Source organism: Esox lucius, chromosome 7 (assembly GCF_011004845.1).
Source record: "Esox lucius isolate fEsoLuc1 chromosome 7, fEsoLuc1.pri, whole genome shotgun sequence".
NCBI lineage: Eukaryota > Metazoa > Chordata > Actinopteri > Esociformes > Esocidae > Esox > Esox lucius.
This window is the reverse complement of record NC_047575.1, coordinates 2,348,986-2,368,151: the sequence shown is the minus strand read 5'-3', so window position 1 is coordinate 2,368,151 and position 19,166 is coordinate 2,348,986. Positions and strand designations below refer to the sequence as shown.

The 19,166-nt window shown below is 40.5% G+C and overlaps 1 long non-coding RNA gene across 2 annotated transcripts in view; it reads right to left on the bottom strand.

Annotated features, from left to right (window-relative positions):
- LOC105031119 overlaps positions 1 to 18,535 on the bottom strand; it is a 98,320-nt gene extending 79,785 nt beyond the window's left edge. Inside the window, exon 1 of one of the 2 annotated variants that reach the window (XR_829670.3) lies at positions 18,115 to 18,535. This is a non-coding gene — a long non-coding RNA (uncharacterized LOC105031119). The remainder of the gene's footprint in view (positions 1 to 18,114) is intronic. The other variant, XR_002196536.2, reaches the window with a different exon arrangement.
- Positions 18,536 to 19,166: the final 631 nt, after the last annotated feature.

Here is a 19,166-nt window from a genome sequence, read left to right as displayed (position 1 = left end):
TGCTATGTTCACAATACATTCAGGGTATTGTGAACTAATTCATAAAATGTTTGGTAAAAAATACCTCAAACATGAATAATTACAGATCTGGGACTATTCATAAAAATGCCCAGTTCTAACAATGCCACTGACAAGTAGACATCTGTATATGGTCACACAGCAATGCTGTTATGCTAAATAATCGGAGAACAAATACAGTGGGGAGAACAAGTATTTGATACACTGCCGATTTTGCAGGTTTTTCTACTTACAAAGCATGTAGAAGTCTGTAATTTTTTTCATACACTTCAACTGTTAGAGACAGAATCTAAAACAAAAATCCAGAAAATCACATTGTATGATTTATAAATAATTAATTTGCATTTTATTGCATGACATAAGTATTTGATCACCTACCAACCAGTAAGAATTCCGGCTCTCACAGACCTGTTAGTTTTTCTTTGAGAAGCCCTCCTGTTCTCCACTCATTACCTGTATTAACTGCACTTGTTTGAACTCGTTACATGTATAAAAGACACCAGTCCACACACTCAATGAAACAGACTCCAACCTCTCCACAATGGCCAAGACCAGAGAGCTGTGTAAGGACATCAGGGATAAAATTGTAGACCTGCACAAGGCTGGGCTACAGGACAATAGGCAAGCAGCTTGGTGAGAAGGCAACAACTATTGGCGCAATTTTTTGAAAATGTTCAAGTTCAAGATGACGTCAATCTCTCTCTGTCTGGGGCTTCATGCAAGATCTCACCTCGTGGGGTATCAGTGATCATGATGAAGGTAAGGGATCAGCCCAGAACTACACGGCAGGACCTGATGAATGACCTGAAGAGAGCTGGGACCACAGTCTATAAAAAAAACATTTGTAACACACTACGCTATCAAGGATTAAAGTCCTGCAGCGCACGTAAAGTCCCCCTGCTCAAGCCAGCACATGTCCAGGCCCATCTGAAGTTTGCCAGTGACCATCTGGATGATCCAGAGGAGGAATGGGAGAAGGTCATATGGTCTTGATGAGACAAAAATTTAGCTTTTTGGGCTAAACTCCACTTGTCGTGTTTGGAGGAAGAAGAAGGATGAGTACAACACCAAGAACACCATCCCAACCATGAAACATGGAGGTGGAAACATCATTCTTTGAGGATGCTTTACTGCAAAGGGGACAGGATGACTGCACTGTATTGAGGGGAGGATGGATGGGGCCATGTATCGTGAGATCTTGGCCAACAACCTCCTTCCCTCAGTAAGAGCATTGAAGATGGGTCGTGGCTGGGTCTTCCAGCATGACAACTACCCGAAACACACAGCCTGGGCAACTAAGGAGTGGCTCCGTAAGAAGCATCTCAAGGTCCTGGAGTGGCCTAGCCAATCTCCAGACCTGAACCCAATAGAAAATCTTTGGAGAGTGATGAAATTCTGTATTGCCCAGTGACAGCCCTGAAACCTGAAGGATCTGGAGAAGGTCTGTATGGAGGAGTGGGCCAAAATCCCTGCTGCAGTGTGTGCAAACCTGGTCAAGGAGTACAGGAAACATATGATCTCTGTAATTGCAAACAAAGGTTTCTGTACCACATGTTAAGTTCTGCTTTTCTGATGTATCAAATACTTATGTCATGCAATAAAATGCAAATTAATTACTTAAAAATCATACAATGTAATCTTCTGGATTTTTGTTTTAGATTCCATCACTCACAGTTGAAGAGTACCTATGATAAAAATGTCAGACTTCTACATGCTTTGTAATTGGGAAAACCTGCAAAATCGGAAGTGTGTCAAATACAAGTTCTCCCCACTGAATATATTTGGAATTGGATCAAAAGACCTGAGGCTAGTACAAAAAGATCTTTGTTAAAGTCCCGGGAGCCCAGGCCTAACGCCACTGCTTCTGTCATATGTGAACCCTACTTGAGCCATACTTCAGTCATATTTTAACCATACTTCAGGCATTTGTCAACCATACTTTAGTCATAAACCCTACTTGGCCATACTTCAGTCATTTTAACCATACTTCAGGCATGTATCAACCATACTTCAGTCGTGAACCCTACTTGCCCATACTTCAGTCATTTTAACTGTCAGGACTCAGCCCTCCTGAGCTGTTTGTCTGTCATTTCATCTCCTTGAGTACCAGTCTCCTTGTTCCCGGCACTCCACGAAGGCACCTGTAATCACCACTGATCCTGAGCACCTGCACCAGTCTACACACCTGGGGGGCTGAGTGCCACTCTCCCTATAAATAGGAGAGTTCTGCTTTCAGTCCCTGCCGGATTATTGTACAGCCACGTAATTATTACAGTGTTCGCTACCTAATTAAGCAAGCTATCCTATTCCCTGAGTATCCTATTTTTGTTATCTTCTGTTCACCGTGTTTTCCCCCCGTTCGTTTTTAGCCCCTTGTTCCGAGACCCGTCCTGTACCTCCCTCCCAACCACCTTTCTGCCTTCCCGTTATCGACCTTCGCCTGGACTGACTCCCCACTCTGTTGACCGAACCCTGCCTGATCTTCTGACCATTCTTGCCTCCCGGACTTCGTACCACTGCTACCCACTATCCACCCTCCAACAATACATTCATACCCACCTATGTAATTCTTACGTATATCCACTATCATCTCAGACTACTACGATAAACATCATCATTGTCCTTTTACCCCGGTGTCTGTATCTGCTTCTGGACCTTACCTCTGTCCTGAGTCCCGGGAGTCATGACATTAACCATACTTCAGGCATATATCAACCATACTTCAGTCATGAACCCTACTTGGCCATACTTCAGTCACATTTTAACCATGAATATGTCTACCATACTTCTGCTGTATGTCGACAATACTTCAGTCATACATCAGGAATACATCAGGCCTACTTCAACCACCTGATAGGATAGACCACATTCAACCCCAATATTTCCCACAGGTCATACAGACCTGCAGAGAATGTGAGAATTCAAACATTGATGAACTAATATTATAGTACTGCAATGTGCAATCATAGCGGCAAGATTTGTGACCAGTTGCCTTGTGAAAATGACAACCAGTCAAGCATAAACAACATTGTTGACCATGAAGGTAACTTATACTTTATACAAGGGCGTAGGAGCAGGGGGGACATGCCCCCCCCAATGTTAGAAGGAGATAAATTGGTCCCTCCTACAATAATAAGAACATTTTGCAAACATTTTACATGTGTCCCCCCAATATGAAACTCACTCATATGACTCTATGTATCTCTTTATTTTCCCTCTTTTTTACTTTCATATTTTAACTATTTGGAACAGAAGGGCTAGATAGGTCCTTTGAAAGATGAACTATTTTTCATTAAATCCTCAGATTCTAGTAGCCTGGTCCCAGATCTGTTTGTGCTGTCTTGTACACCCGAACAGTCATTAACATGCCAAACGTATAGACCTAAAATTCATGAGACCAGGCTTTTCATGTTCTCTATCTGCAGTATTTCTCCCTCTCAGGCTGCCTGTGTCATCAGTCAGTTCATCATCTCTCTGTCACTGGGCCTGAGGTCTCCGGCTGACACACAGATTTAATTTTAGTCGACAGACAGTTACACAGACAGACTGCAAGACAGGCAAAGATAGAGTTCAGTTGAGCAGACAGACTGATACACAGATCATCTGACAGACACAGCTAGATTTAAGGTAAGCAGACTGACAGACAGACAACGGATAGACTGACACACATAAAGACAAGCAGGCAGACAGATAGGCAGAGACCAGCGCCAGGCCCATTGCTGACACCATAAGTTATAAATATGATATGGACATTTTACTCCCTGCTGGGTCGGCTAGTGCTCAGCCATATTAAAGACGCCTGTTTAGTCCCAAACAACACTCTGTTCCTAATATAGTGCACTACCTTTGACTGACGCCCTGGAGAAAAGTAATTAATAGTAGGAGATAAGGTTGTAGTGGGACGCATGGAAAGTATAATTATCTGATCCGCGCTGTGATCCTGAGTCTATGAGCTGTCAGAGCATCCTCTGTCTGACTGTGTTGTGTTTGTCTCCAATAGTGTCTGTTGACCTAGTTCACCATCTAACCCTTTTTAGTGTGTGTGGACGGAAGACTAAATTGATCGTCTGTTTTTTGCAGGAATTATTCCAGCAACAGCAGGAAATTGAAAAATGCTTTTGAGGAAACCTTAACACTGTCACTGACAAGCCTGCATGACATGAACAAAAACATTAATTGACATTCAAACCCGTTGGGGGGGATATCTGGACGCCCTTCTAGCCCCCGTTGTGTTTCCACAAAAGCGTTTTCCACAAAAAGTAACTCTTGTACATTACAGTGGGGGGATGGAAAATATAGTTGGTTGGATGTATTACAAAATCCCTTTCCAAAGATAATGAGCACAAGCAAATGAACAACAGTAACATCAAAATAGTTTTTTTTTATATTACATAATGTTCTCTACATTAACTTAAGCTCTTACCATTTCTCAGTGTGCTCCACCTTATAATATTATTTAACTAAATCTAAAGTATTATTGAAATATAAATTCTTCCTCATAATTTCCCCCACATAGTTTTTACCTTTGAAAATGTAGCCTACACAATAACTACTAAAACTATAGACACTCTGCAGACCTTTATTTTGAAGGCAACATGAAGTCTTGGTGTTGCAGCCAAATATGACTTGTGACTTGAAAACAATGGTCCCACCTCTGCTACAGTTAGTATGTGCGACCAAAATGTCACAATATTCTCTGTGAAATGCATTACTTTTGATTGGGGTCCATAGGGCAGAGGTTCAATCTCAAATGGACCCCTAAAGCCACAACCTACATACTTGTTTGTTGATTAGTATAATTAAAATGCTGCTCACTTCAACATATATTTTATACTGGATTCCAGAAGGAAGCATTCCCCATGAATTTCTTGATTGAGCTAACAGGCGTCCAAGCCATAAGAAATATTTTCAAGAGTGCAAAGAGTCAAGGGAACCATATTCAAATCACTAACTGCCCCAAACATAGACAGTACTGGCCAATTTCCCTCTGCAGGACTCGTGGGTCTCGCAATGGCACAAGGCAGGGATTTTACTGCTGCAGCAATTTTCTGCCATCCTTCCAAAATGGGCAACGTGAGCTACTCTTTCTGTCTAATAGGCTTGTAGCATGCAGCATGCTAGGCTGTTGTTGCGGAAGACTCTGGCTCACCGATTCAATCCCAGTGCTAAGCCTTTAACAAACAATAAATTAACCAATAATGTTATGGGTAACGCATTACATTAATAATATTATTTTTTATTGTAACAAGTAATATAAAGCAATACTGTACCAATTACAGTTATAATATTACAATTACTGATCAAAGATTTTTCTGTTTACTTTATGTTCTTCTCTGCCCAGATCAATAAACCCATCTTTTGCAAACCTTCCATGAGTTTATTGCACAATGCTGACAGCACACTTGAGCAGAAGTCATCAATGCTGACAGCACACATGGCCTCATCTACAGTTGAGGCCAAACATATACCTCGGCTAAAGACATTCAGACTCCTCAAGCTTCTGCTCAAGCATCAGATATGACCACCTCCTTGTTCGTACACGCCTTTTCAGTTTAGTCCACACATTTTCTTTAGGATTCAGGTCAAGGCTTTGTGATGGCCACTCCAAGACTCTGACTTTGTTGTCTTTAAACCATTTTGTTTCAACTGTCACAGTATGCTTAGGGTCCGTATGCTCTGTTGGAAGACCCAATTACGACCAAGTTTTAACTTTCTTGTGGATGTCTTGAGGTGTTGTTTCCTCATGGTGCCATCTATTTTCTTAAGTACACCCTTCCTATTTCCTGCAAAATGCCTCCACAACATAATTTTGATTAGATTAAACTTTATTGTCATTGAATAGTACAAGTAAAGTTCAACGAAATGCAGTAAGCATCTAACCAGAAGTGCAAAAAGGGATGAAAATGTACAAGTAAATACAGTGGGGATAACAAGTATTTGATACACTGCCAATTTTGCAGGTTTTCCCACTTACAAAGCATGTAATTTTTATCATAGGTACTCTTCAACTGTGAGTGACAGAATCTAAAACAAAAATCCAGAAAATCACATTGTATGATGTTAAAGTAATTAATTTGCATTTTATTGCATGACATATGTATTTGATACATCATAAAAGCAGAACTTAATATTTGGTACAGAAACCTTTGTTTGCAATTACAGAGCTCATACGTTTCCTGTAGTTCTTGACCAGGTTTGCACACACTGCAGCAGGGATTTTGGCCCACTCCTCCATACAGACCTTCTCCAGATCCTTCAGGTTTCGGGGCTGTCACTGGGCAATACGGACTTTCAGCTCCCTCCAAAGATTTTCTATTGGGTTCAGGTCTGGAGAATGGCTAGACCACTCCAGGACCTTGAGATGCTTCTTATGGAGCCACTCCTTAGTTGTCCTGGCTGTGTGTTTCGGGTCGTTGTCATGCTGGAAGACCCAGCCACAACCCATCTTCAAGGAGGTTGTTGGCCAAGATCTCACGATACATGGCCTCATCTATCCTCCCTTCAATAAGGTGCAGTCGTCCTGTCCCTTTTGCAGAAAAGCATCCCCAAAGAATGATGTTTCCACCTCCATGCTTCATGGTTGGAATGGTGTTCTTGGGATTGTACTCATCCTTCTTCCTCCAAACACGGCGAATGGAGTTCAGACCAAAAAGCTCTATTTTTGTCTCATCAGACCACATGACCTTCTCCCATTCCTCCTCTGGATCATCCAGTTGGTCATTGGCAAACTTCAAATGGGCCTGGACATGCGCTGGCTTAAACAGTGGGACCTTTGCTTGCGCTGCAGGACTTTAATCCATGACGGCGTAGTGTGTTACTAATGGTTCAATTTGAGACTGTGGTCCCAGCTCTCTTCAGGTCATTGACCAGGTCCTGCTGTGTAGTTCTGGGCTGATCCCTCACCTTCCTCATGATCATTGATGCCCCACAAGGTGAGATTTTGCATGGAGCCCCAGACCAGAGGAAGATTGGCCATCATCTTGAACTTGTTCCATTTTCTAATAATTGCGCCAACAGTTGTTGCCTTCTCACGAAACTGCTTGCCTATTGTCCTGTAGCCCAGCCTTGTGCAGGTCTACAATTTTATCCCTGATATCCTTATACAGCTCTCTGGTCTTGACCATTCTGGAGAGGTTGGAGTCTGTTTCATTGAGTGTGTGGACAGGTGTCTTTAATACAGGTTACGAGTTCAAACAGGTGCAGTTAATACACGTAATGAGTGGAGAACAGGAAGGCTTCTTAAAGAAAAACTAACAGGTCTGTGAGAGCCGGAATTCTTACTGGTTGGTAGGTGATCAAATACTTATGTCATGCAATAAAATGCAAATTAATTATTTAAAAATCATGCAATGTGATTTTTTTGATTTTTGTTTTAGATTCCGTCTTTCAGAGTTGACGTGTACCTATGATAAAAATTACAGACCTCTTCATGCTTTGTAAGTAGGAAAACCTGAAAACCGGCAGTGTATCAAATGCTTTGTTCTCCGATTGTTTAGCATAACGGCATTGCTGTGTGACCATATACAGATGTTTACTTGTCAGTGGCATTGGTAGAACTGGGCATCTTTTAGTATTAAGCATATGCCTGTTACAGGTGGAATATGTAGATGTGCAATTAAGGCAAATAAAGGAAGGTAGAAAGTTTGCAAGTATTAGGTATAGTGTATGTTACGAGTGGGCTGACAGTTGTTCGGGTACAAATGACAATTTCTAAACGGTATACAAGATGCCCAAACGAGTACTGTAGTAGGGTACCATGAGGAACCATGATGCAGAGTTAGCAGCACTTAGGTCCTCAAGGTAGGCATGTGTGTTTAAATGTGCAAAGAGGTAAATTGAATCTACAATGTGCATGCGCAACTTAAATGCAAGAATACCAGCGATTAGGTTCCTGAGGAAAACTTCCATTATCAGGATTTGCTAGGCAGTGTCAGAGTAGTACAAGGGAGTAGTGTAACAAGGTCCTTGAGATGTGGGGGGTATGGTAGTGATGGGTTACAGCAGGGTTACCATGGATGGGAAGAAACTGTTCCTGCTGGTGTGGGACCGAAGAGACCTGTAGCGACTGCCTGACGGTAGGAGGGCAAACAGTTTGTGGCATGGGTGTGAAGGATCCCTGATGATTCCAGCACCGTTGGCGCTCGAGGTCTGCGATGGCAGGAAGCTGAGCACCAGTGATGTGCTCGGCAGTTTTCACCACCCGTTACATGGCCTTCTGCTCAGCTATGGAGCAGCTGCTAAACCACACTGTGGTGCAGTTTGTCAGAATGCTCTCGATTGTGCAGCGCTAAAAGTTCACAAGGATCTTGGATGAGAGACAGGCTTTCAATCAGCCTCTTTTTGACCAGAGCTGAGGTTTTGATGGTCCAGGAGAGGTCCTCGGAGATGTGGACACCCTGACATTTTAAGCTGGATACATACTCCACCTCAGTACCCTCAATGAGAACTGCAGCTTTTAGACTTCCTGTAATCGACAATGAGTTCCTTGGTTTTCTTTGCCTTGAGGGCCAGGTTGTCCCCTGTAGGCATGACCTCTTCCCTGTAGGCTGACTTGTCGTTGTCACTAATGACACACCACTTGTGGTACACCAGTGTTCAGGATCAGGGTGGAGGAGGTGAGGTTGTTTAACCTGACAGAATGGGGTCTGTTGGTTAGGAAGTCCAGAGTCCAATTTCAGTGAGAGGGGCTGATCCCCAGGTTATGGAGTTTGTTGACCAGCCTAGAGTGGATGACTGTGTTGAAAGCTGAGCTGAAGTCTATGAATAGCATTCTCACATAGGTGTTGGTTTTGTCCAGATGGATCAGGGAAGAGTGTTGAGCCATGGAGATGGCATCCTCTGTAGACCTATTAGACCGGTTATTTAAATGCCTAGTTATTTACAAGTGGATAGCTAAGTAGCCTATGGGAAATTGGTGATTAGATAATTATCTGACATCACTGTCACAGTGTTGAATCGGGTTTTAGCTTAGGTTTTATGTGCCAGCACACTTAATGAAATTATTATATTTATTTTCTTATGAGTTATGTTAATATTTTCTCTTTTGCATCCTCAATAATACCAAGGATGCAAACGTTTTTAACCTTTTCACGCGTGAGTTTCAAATATTCCTTACCGACCCCCCAGCGTGAGTTTTTTTTGCACGTGACTTCAGTACTCTGCAGCATTTGAACTCATGCCAGCATTTGAACAGTCACCTTGCTAGGTAAGGAACACTACATGCATTGCATTGCAAGCTTCTCTCGTTGACTCGAATTCTAAGAGCTGCAAAAGTTGGTTGATTTATTACTGTAGCTAGCTAGAAAACGTCAGCTAACCGCTAGCAAACGTCAGCTGCCCGCTAGCTAACAAATCGTGAGCAGTTATTCAGTGCAGTGAAAATGAATAAACTATATAAAATGCATACAACGGGGAACGTAACTTTTAGAAAGTTTTTGCAATGGTTTTGATCGGTAGTAGTCGCTAATATAATTCGTTTTTGTGCATTAGTGTTGGCTGTCTGTTGGTATGTAACTAACACTTCTTGTCCCGATTTGAATGCTTTCTACCTGGTTAATATCATAGTATGGTCTTGAAACAATTACAATCAAGAAATAAAGTTATAAACACTGTTTGAGCTAAATGTGAGTACATAATAGCGCGGTTTTACCAGCCATTGTTACGTTACTTGTAGCTAGGTATGCTAATGGTGCGTTCTAAACATGACGTTCTAATCACACCGGTGTGATCGTACGCTCCAGGGACCACTCTAGATTGATCACACCAGTGTGATCGTACGCGCCAAAGGGTTAAATAATATTTGGTCAGGAGATTGAACCAACATCTCCGATCGAGGCATGCTTTGAAATTGCAACCCATTTGAATCCAGGCGAAAGGGGTGCGGCTTGCATCGGTGTAATACCACGTGATTGATATCTGATGTCTGAAGCTTTGTTTGATCATATGCTTTTTCCAAAGCCTCTGTGGTTGATCTGGGCGGTTTGGTGCTGGAAACTTTCGAACAGCAACCTCTACTGGTCACCTTATTTAGTCATCTATTTTAAAAGAGGCACCTCTGTGGTCAGGTCCTGACTGTGGCCCCCAAGTGCATAAATATGTCTAGAGGTCCCCAGCCAGGACCTGACAGTCGCATAGCAAGAAAAATAGTCAATGGAGTGAGAAAGCTGCCATGCAAAACATTTGATTTAATTTATTGCTGAATATAAGATGTTCTTGAAAATATGATGAAAATATGTGTAGCAAAGTTTGGCCTAGTAAGATTTTATTGTTGCTCAAGTTCAGTGGGTGAAGTTTGGACTGGAACTGAAGACAGATAAGGTCCTCATTAAGGTTTACTAACTGCTTAGGTTAAGGCCTCCCCAAATAGTTAACACTTTTGGAAAGTAATTTAACATATAAGCTTTTGTGCTAACATAACCTAAATGTTTTTCATTTTCGGATAGTCTTGGTAATAAGAGTTAGGGGTGGCAATGCCCAAATATGTGTTTCAATATGTTGGTAAGTACTGGTTCAGCCCAATAGTGAGAATAATAAAAAACAACATACACCAAACTTCCTTTAGTCTGCAACAGGTTTTGATATCAGACCACGTGCAAGGTGCATCACTTTGGTCTGAGTTCCATTTTGTGTTAAGGCTTACTGTAGTGCAATGCAGTCAACAGTCATTACAGGATATACAATAGATACAATTAATCCATCTCAGTGCTCCCACGTGTGTTTGCATTATTTAATTTATTACGTTATACTTATCAGCGAAAATACACTATATTGCCAACAAAATATATTCAAAAGAATAAAAAATATAAAATTGATACATTTATAAACTTATAATAAAAGTAATATTTACTGACAAATGTTCTAGCCATATGTTCATATTAAACATAAAATTGTCTGATGCAGTTGAAAAAACATCAGAAAAAAGAAAAGTCCAATAAGCACAACAGAATGAAATAAAATAATCAAGCCTGAACAGATATCTTAATAATACAGAAAGAAGTTATCATAGACCATGTTTTGAATCCAGGTCCTTGCGCTCTGTCGACGGGCACCCTATACATTGCTCCAAACAGGAAATTCCTGTCAGAGATGGTGAGTTGTGGTGTTACAACATAAATATGTTACAAGTGATTTTCTTTCTAACCCTAACCCAAACATTAACCCCAATGCTAAGGCCATTACTCATCCCTTGACATCCCTAAACCATGTGTGGAGCGGTGGGTAGGGTGCCAGCCTTCAGACCTGAATGATGCAGGATCAAAACTTGGCTCATTTGTTTCGTGCAAATTCATAATGAATGATATGGTTTCAAAGCGTTTGTATCATATTATATGTTTTAATAGCAGTCGTAACATATTATACATTGTAGTAGCATTCGTAAGATATGTTATGTTTTAGCCAATTCATAATGTATTATACGTTTTGGTAGCGCATTGTAATGTAACTTGAAATATAATGCGAAATCGGGGACCATAGATTTTCATAAAATAGTCTACGTAGTCCCCTTAGACCACGTTGCAACCATAAGTGACAATAAACATCCTATTTATTAGCAATTAAAAAGGTCTTAATGAACTTTAAATAAACCAAAATGTTTGATTGTTGAAACTGCGACACCATGACCAGGGAGACAGAGGAATGAGTGGGAAATGGGAAGAGAGGTAGAAGAAAGCGAGATAAGACAGAGAGAATAAGGTCAGTGAGGGGCATATTTTACTAGTGACAGCGGGAGTGTTGCCTGGCAGGCTGGCCGAGGTTAGTTTAATAGGGTTGTTGCTTTTACGAGGGACTTGCCTACACCGGATCACAACTCACGGCCATCAGGCTCAGACCAGTCTTTGCTAGTCATCCCAGTTACAGCTCACTGCCCAGACACCAGGACACACAGTGCTGCTCCATAAAGACTTTTTACAGTATGACTCCATGAAACCATTCAGACACAAACATACACACACACAGAAGATTTGCACCTCAATTCCTCAGTGAAACCACAGCATGCAAATCCGAAGCACACAAAACCACATGTATAAAGAGGATGAGCCATCTTCACTCACAGGGTGAATACTTCTTTAGTGCTCAGTAAAGAAACAATTTAAGACAGTCTTGCACTGGGAGTGAACCCGCAATCATTGGAGGCAGAGCTTCCAGCTTACTGCACTTAGCCATCACTGTTGACAAGGCAAGCCTTACCTGACAGCAAAACCATCATTATAATTTTAGTGTTCAACCCAATCCCTATCCACTCCAAATGATTACTTAACAAACACAGCTGTCTTATTGTTCCATATCCCAGTCCTATAATGACCAGGAACATACCCAGCCCAAGATATGGGGTAGAGAAATATGTTATATGTACAGAACACGACTTTAGAGCGACAATAACATCTCATTGGTTCTGTAGTACAATACACATAACCCAGGTGTGTGCGCGGGTGTGTGCACACTAACGTCAGAACAGAACGTGTATCAAATCACAGCTGGTGGGCACATGAGTGCTTTTGTCTTCAGGCGTGAAACCACTTTCTCTCCCAACAAAGAAAGAGGACGCTGTGAGATCATTATAACAAGGAGGGAACAGCCAACAGAGGAGCGGAGACAGGGACAAATGCAATGAGAATTCAGAGAATGTTGTTCAGCAGAAAACAGAACCATTTGGGATGTTATCCTGGGTAAAAATCTCATTTTCACTTCACTGGGAATAGCTCTTATTTTCAGCCCTGCCCTGCAGCATCCCTTCAGGGTCAGCCATTGGTTTGGACTGTCGTGCCAATCAATTTGTTCACTGTTCAGCTCTCCATTCTGAAAAGGTTTTTGGCACGTACTGTGTCAAAGGGTCATTCTTATAAAGCAGCAAATCTTACCCTACGAGAGGGACGTGACCAGAAAATCATGAATGCGGGGCTAAGCCTCATTTTGGGGGGGTCTGGGTATACTCCGCAAAACATATTTTCAAGGTCAGCTAAAAGTATACCTGTCTTTGTTAGACACTTAAATTCTAACCAAATAAAGAAATGAAAGTCAACTCTGACCTTATCCATCCAACACCAACAAAAGGCACAAAAACTGCTGTTCTTTGTAACCAAAATATAGTATAGTTTATAGTAAACAAACATCAACATACAGTACAAATTCTGTTTCTAAGCGAGATATCTCTGAATCATTCAGAATAATTTAAAAACAGATGTATTCATTTGTCCATTCATCTCGGAATGAAGTCATTAAAAGATGTATCATAATCAAAAAAACGTACATTTAATAGTAATCTCCCTCTTTCTGAACAGAATACGTAGCAATATGTCAACTTCTAACCCATACAAACATTAATCTGTGAAACGCAAACAGTTTTGTAACTGTGTTCCGTTGAAACCGAAGTATTAAACATGACTAATCTCAAACCAATTATCGGCATATCCAACAGCAATTTTTTAAAATATCTTCTTGTACCAAGTGATAATTTGATCAAGTCATCAATGTTCATGATGATTATTTGTGACATACAAATGTTAGCTAGCATGTCATTGATGGGAAATTAATATTTTCAGTAGTTGATTACTGACATAGCAAAAAAATACGACCTGCGTATTATCAGCCACCGTCTCCAATTATTGGTCACCTTACTATTTTGTTGAATTACATCATAATAGCTTTTTATTTTCATTACAAATCGTCTACTAGAAAGTTGTAGCTAGCTTTCTTGCCTTCCGGTAAAGAATAAAAAGACTAATCACTTTGATATTACATGACGTCCGGACAGTCCTGCAAGTCGAAATTCACAAACTGCAACTTGTCTAAACAATTTCCATACAACAGTTTTAAGATCTTAAAATGCTTTTTAACTTCCATACATTTCTATAAAAAATGGTGGGGGGCTAACTCAAAGAGTATTTTGATTATCAAAACGTACCGTTGCTTTCTAGTGTTATTACATTTTTAATTTGAAAGTATTTACTTCTCTGACCACTAGAAACATTAACTATTATTTACAGAAGACAGCTCGCTTCAGATGAGCAAGTTAAGATGTGATGGAAAGGTTGATAAAAAAAGAAATCACAGAGAAAATATATTGACTGATATATGTATTTATTTAGGGGGAGCTAATTCATATTTTAGGGGGGCTAAAGTATTATTGGATGTACCATGGCTTTCAACCAATCAGCAACCAGGACCCAAACTGCCCAATTTAGAATAACATTCCATTTAGTAGACCCTTTTCTCCAAAGTCACTTAAAGCTGTGCACATGCTTTTACGCATATCACTTAGCCATCAGAATGAGTCTTAAGACTCGACTGGGATTTGATCATTAGTGACTACATAACTACAACTCTCACTGTTAATTATAGTCAACAGGCTCTTCGGCCATCGCCCTGACTGTGAACATGTGTTCTGTCTCATTTTTGAGACAGTCCTCTGACTGTTTCCGATGAGGAGAACTGAATGGAGCTGATGCTTGGTAACATATAGGAGGATGGCTTTCATTGCCGCCGTTGCCTTCATTCTATTTGCTTAGGGATTAAAGCCTGAAACGTTTTTCTTCCCAACAGCCTGTGTCCACACAAATTAAATGGCCTTTTCAGACATAAGCCACATGTCACAAGTGGCTTAGAGGCTGAATACAGGGTTGTTTAATACATCCATGGTCCCTCTCCCTGCTGATCGGCTACCTCGGCTGACTCTGAACTTTGACCTTGTTATGTGTCACTGCCGGCTGTGACCCCGGACACAGAGTTTAAAAAGACAAAAAGGGCACGACCTCGTCCTCTTCCCCTAACACTTCACCCTAAAACTCTGCTGCCAATCAATGTGACCCGTCAACATAGAGGTCAAAAAGTGTGAAAAGTTCCTATATGCTAAAATAAACTTAAAATAAGCAAAATAAGAATATACACCTTTCAACAAATCAATGGTGTATTAATTCAAATTCATTCTTGGTTTGCATTTGTCTTATAAGTAATTCAGTAATTAAGAAATTCAAGTCCCTTTTCCAACTCAAGAGTCAAATAAAATAAAATAACACAATTATTCTTGTGAAGTGAGACACACAAACACCTATTTTTCATAGCTTTTATTTTGTTTGAGTTAAACAAGCAATTATATGTCTGTGTTTATGTAAATGTTATTGTAAAATGTGTGCAATTTAAAAAATGTATTTGTACAATGTTGGACCCGAGGAAGACCAGAATTTGTCAGAGTATTAGCTAACTGGGATCCGAATGAACAAATCAGAAGTGCAGTGATCCGTACAAATTATTATGGATGGAATATGTTTCAGGAGTGATATCCCCAAAGGAATTCTTTCTAGTGTGGACCCTGCTGCCAGCTACTTTGACTAAAATGGACTTACTATTTCTGAACCTGAACTTAGTTATTAGATGAACTGTAAGGCACCCTGGATAAGAGAATCTACTAAATTACTAAAATCGAAATGTCATCTCCAATTGAAAGAGCAGAATGAACAAATACAAAAGAGAAATAATCAATCTCATCGAATTTACTTGACACACAACAGCACCAACAGAACCAGTGATGAAAATCAAGTAAGTCGGTTACTGTCCACATCTGATTGACACTTGTAAACAACTGAAAAACGACTTTGTTGATGCCTTAAATGCACAAATAGCATGTGAAGTCGGTCCGAAACAGTCATTAATTTGGTTACTTTTTATGTTTTTGGTTTTAAACAACATTACGAGATGCACCATGTGGACACAAGGCACGTAGGTCAGAGACTTCTTCACTTCAGTGCATCCATGGCAACATCGTTGGTCGTATTCCAGAGCCAGTGGCCATGTTATGGTGACCTTGGAACACTCCTGTTATTATTTTCCATAGAGGTCAGCAGCTAAGAATGTCAGGCATGCTAGGCAAAAACATGCCTCCTGTTTTCTTTATCTTTCTCCCGCTCAGTCTCTCACCCCCTCTCTCTGTATAAGTCTCTCATTCTACAACCAACTCCTCATCGCTGTCCTCCATTTTCTATATATTCTACATCTGTCTGTTTCAATTCCTTTCTCTTTGTTTATCTCAGTCTCTGGATCTTTTCCTGGTTCTCTTTTTCATGTGTACAATGTATGCAGATACAGTTAGGTCTATTACCTCAAATGTTCCTCTCTCCCTTTATTTCTTTCTTGCTACCTCTCCCCTCTGTCTGTTTCTCCTTTTTATCTCTTTTTCTTGCTCCCTTTGCATCCTACTTGCTTTCATTCGTTCTCAGTTTTCCTCTCTTTCTTCCTCTGTCTCTTTGATTATCTCTCTCATGGTCTCTACAACTCTTCCTCAATCTTGGCCCCTCCTCCTGTGGAAGGAGTGTAAAAGAGTTCACAGAGATATGACTCCAAGGCTGTGTGAAACTCACATTGGTTAATATTCCCCAGCTGGACCTATATTTGCTCTGATCTGTTTGAAAAACATATGGGGGGAGGGAGAGTGACTATTTTAGTATGTTTCCCAGCAGGATATCCTTTTGGAAACCATGTGTATTTCGAAACCCTCCAGTGCACAGAGACACATGCTGTGGGGTAGGTCGATGCTTCAGCCACTCTGTGAATGTGTGACGAAACTCTGAAAATTCCGTAATAACACAAACTGTACAGTGGTGTTGAGCATATTCTTAATAGACATGATACCTTACCTAAATGTTCACTTAGATAATATCCAATGTTGCAATTACACTGTGGATACATAAGCACTGATCAACAAAAAATAAAAATTTAAAAATCCATGACATATAATATATAAATGCAGTAATGTGTGTGGAGATCCTTTGGGGTTTAATTAAAGTCATTAAGCAAACTTACATGATGTATGTAGTGCATACATACATTTCATACTTTCCTTGTACTGGGAATAGTAGTCTTGTTGTGTTGGAAGCACACAGTTTTCTCCTATTCTGTTAAGTTCACAAATCATTCCTTTAAGTCTAATAGAGCGATTGGATGGTTGAAAAAAGGCAAAAATTTCATCAACACCGCAAAAACTGAATTCCAAAATGGTAATTTTAAATGTTTCAGGTCATTTAGTAAAGCGTCTCTTGAAACAGCAATGGTTTTGGGTTTTATTTCTGCAGGAGCAACCTACATTGTAAGTAGCTTTGAATGGAAGCATTTGCTAAATTGCAGCCATTATGTTTTTGATATAGTAGAATTAAGGTATTATCCTTAGATGCTAGTTAGCTCAAAATCCAAGATATATATTCATTATTGTCACAGTAATGGCATTTGAATATAATAAACAGTGGGATCGTTTCAGCAATAAAGATCTCAGCTACCAGTGGAAAGCCTAGATAGTAGGTTGAGTAATGTATAAATTTTTACAGCATTTCATGTCACTGGCTGAGACTGAATAAAAACACAGAAAATACATAGTGGGGCATGAACTCCTTTGATCTCAGTGAAACACCACAACATGACAACAATGGTAGTATAGAGAAAACCTAACACAAAATAAATAAAAAATATCAGAATATATGAAAAAAGGTTGTATAAACTGCAGAACTGTATTGCTATTTTATAGTAATCTCATTTGATCTGTATATTAAATTCTTCACAACTGCTCCACTGGGCAATCAAATATGTTGTCCAACCAAGTTCTTTCCCTGAGGTTTATAAACTTTTCCCAGGTTTTCACTCAGTACAGCATGGACTGACTGGAGAGACAGTGGTGCACTGTGTCCTCTGCCGGCTGCGTCCCTCTATCTGTGCATATGTGTGTGTGTGTCCATGTCCGTGCAAGCATGTGTCTATTTCTGTACGTGTGAGACGTCTGGACGTCTGAACACAATGAGACACAGACATGCCCAGGAGAACGTGAGTAGAGCAGCTGAGGCCGTCCAACACACGCGCACACACAACCTCACACCCACACACATGCGCATGCACTCAACCACAGACACACACACACACAAATGTCAAGAAACCATAGGGACTTGATCAATGTGAACATGTGAATGCTAGGAACATGTCAGGTTCAAACAAAATGTTTGATACTTTTCTCAGGCAAATGAATATTCTGAATGAAGTAGAAAGGTTTGCAGCCTCTGTTCTGCATTTCCCAACCACCAAACATTGTGACAATGGCAAAAATGTGTGTATTGTGCTTCCTACCTTAGTGTTTGCAAGTCATACATGTTTCTTTCTTCATAGGAATGTTTGCTTACAGATTTTCTTCTTCTCTTCTACTTCAACCACTTTTTCTTTGGCACCTTTTTCTTCTCATTGCTTCGAGTCTTTCATTCAAATCCAGTTCAGCTGCTCTCTCGCCGAGTTTACTTCTCTAACCAGCTCAGACTGAAGTCACGATATACAGAGTAAGATAAAAGAGAAGGAGAGAAAGCGTGTATAAAGGCCCAGTAGATACAGAGAGTAGACTCAGAGAGTGTAGTGCCCTGCTAACAGAGGCACACTCTGAAATGAACACTGCTTCGATTCCCACTGGCTTGCTCCCCTTGTGTGGGACTCCAAGCCTGGCTTTTCCTCCTCCTCTTCTCCCTCCTCCCCTCCCTTTTATCCGCTTCTGCTCAACTGCAGCCAGTGGGTGTGCAGAGAGGGACTGAAGTCCACACCACACAGGATGCATACGTGTGTTATCTTGAGCGCTCATGTACAGTATTAGTACACACCTGAATGCTTCTATACATTTATTATAAGTGTGTGTGAGTGAGAGCGAGAGATAGAAGTCCTATACATACATGAATGGAAATAATTTTGATGCCCCTTTTTAAATATCACATCAGTCCAGAAACCTGTGTTTCAGTGTGTTTGACTACAGTTTGCAAATGTGCATGACTTGAAAGGAACACTCATTCCAAATATCACCCTATCCCCTTCATAGCATCAGGTTCCGTAGGGCTGTGGTCTAATATAGTGTACTAAGCAGGGAACAGGGAGCAAACTGGTAAACACACCAACAGCACATTAACCAGTAACTATACATTATTGGTGCAGTAGTTCTCAACGCCCTTCCAAGTGTTCTTAAAATATTCAGCAAATGGTGAAATTGAGATCTATTCCCTAAGGACACCAAGTTGTTTGATTTTGAAGCTTCATTTATTTTCATACTCGTCGTGTTCTATTAGATGTCTCCATTAAAACTGATATACCCATACTGCTCATGTGTAAATAAGATGGATTTATCATAACCAACTACAAAGCATTAT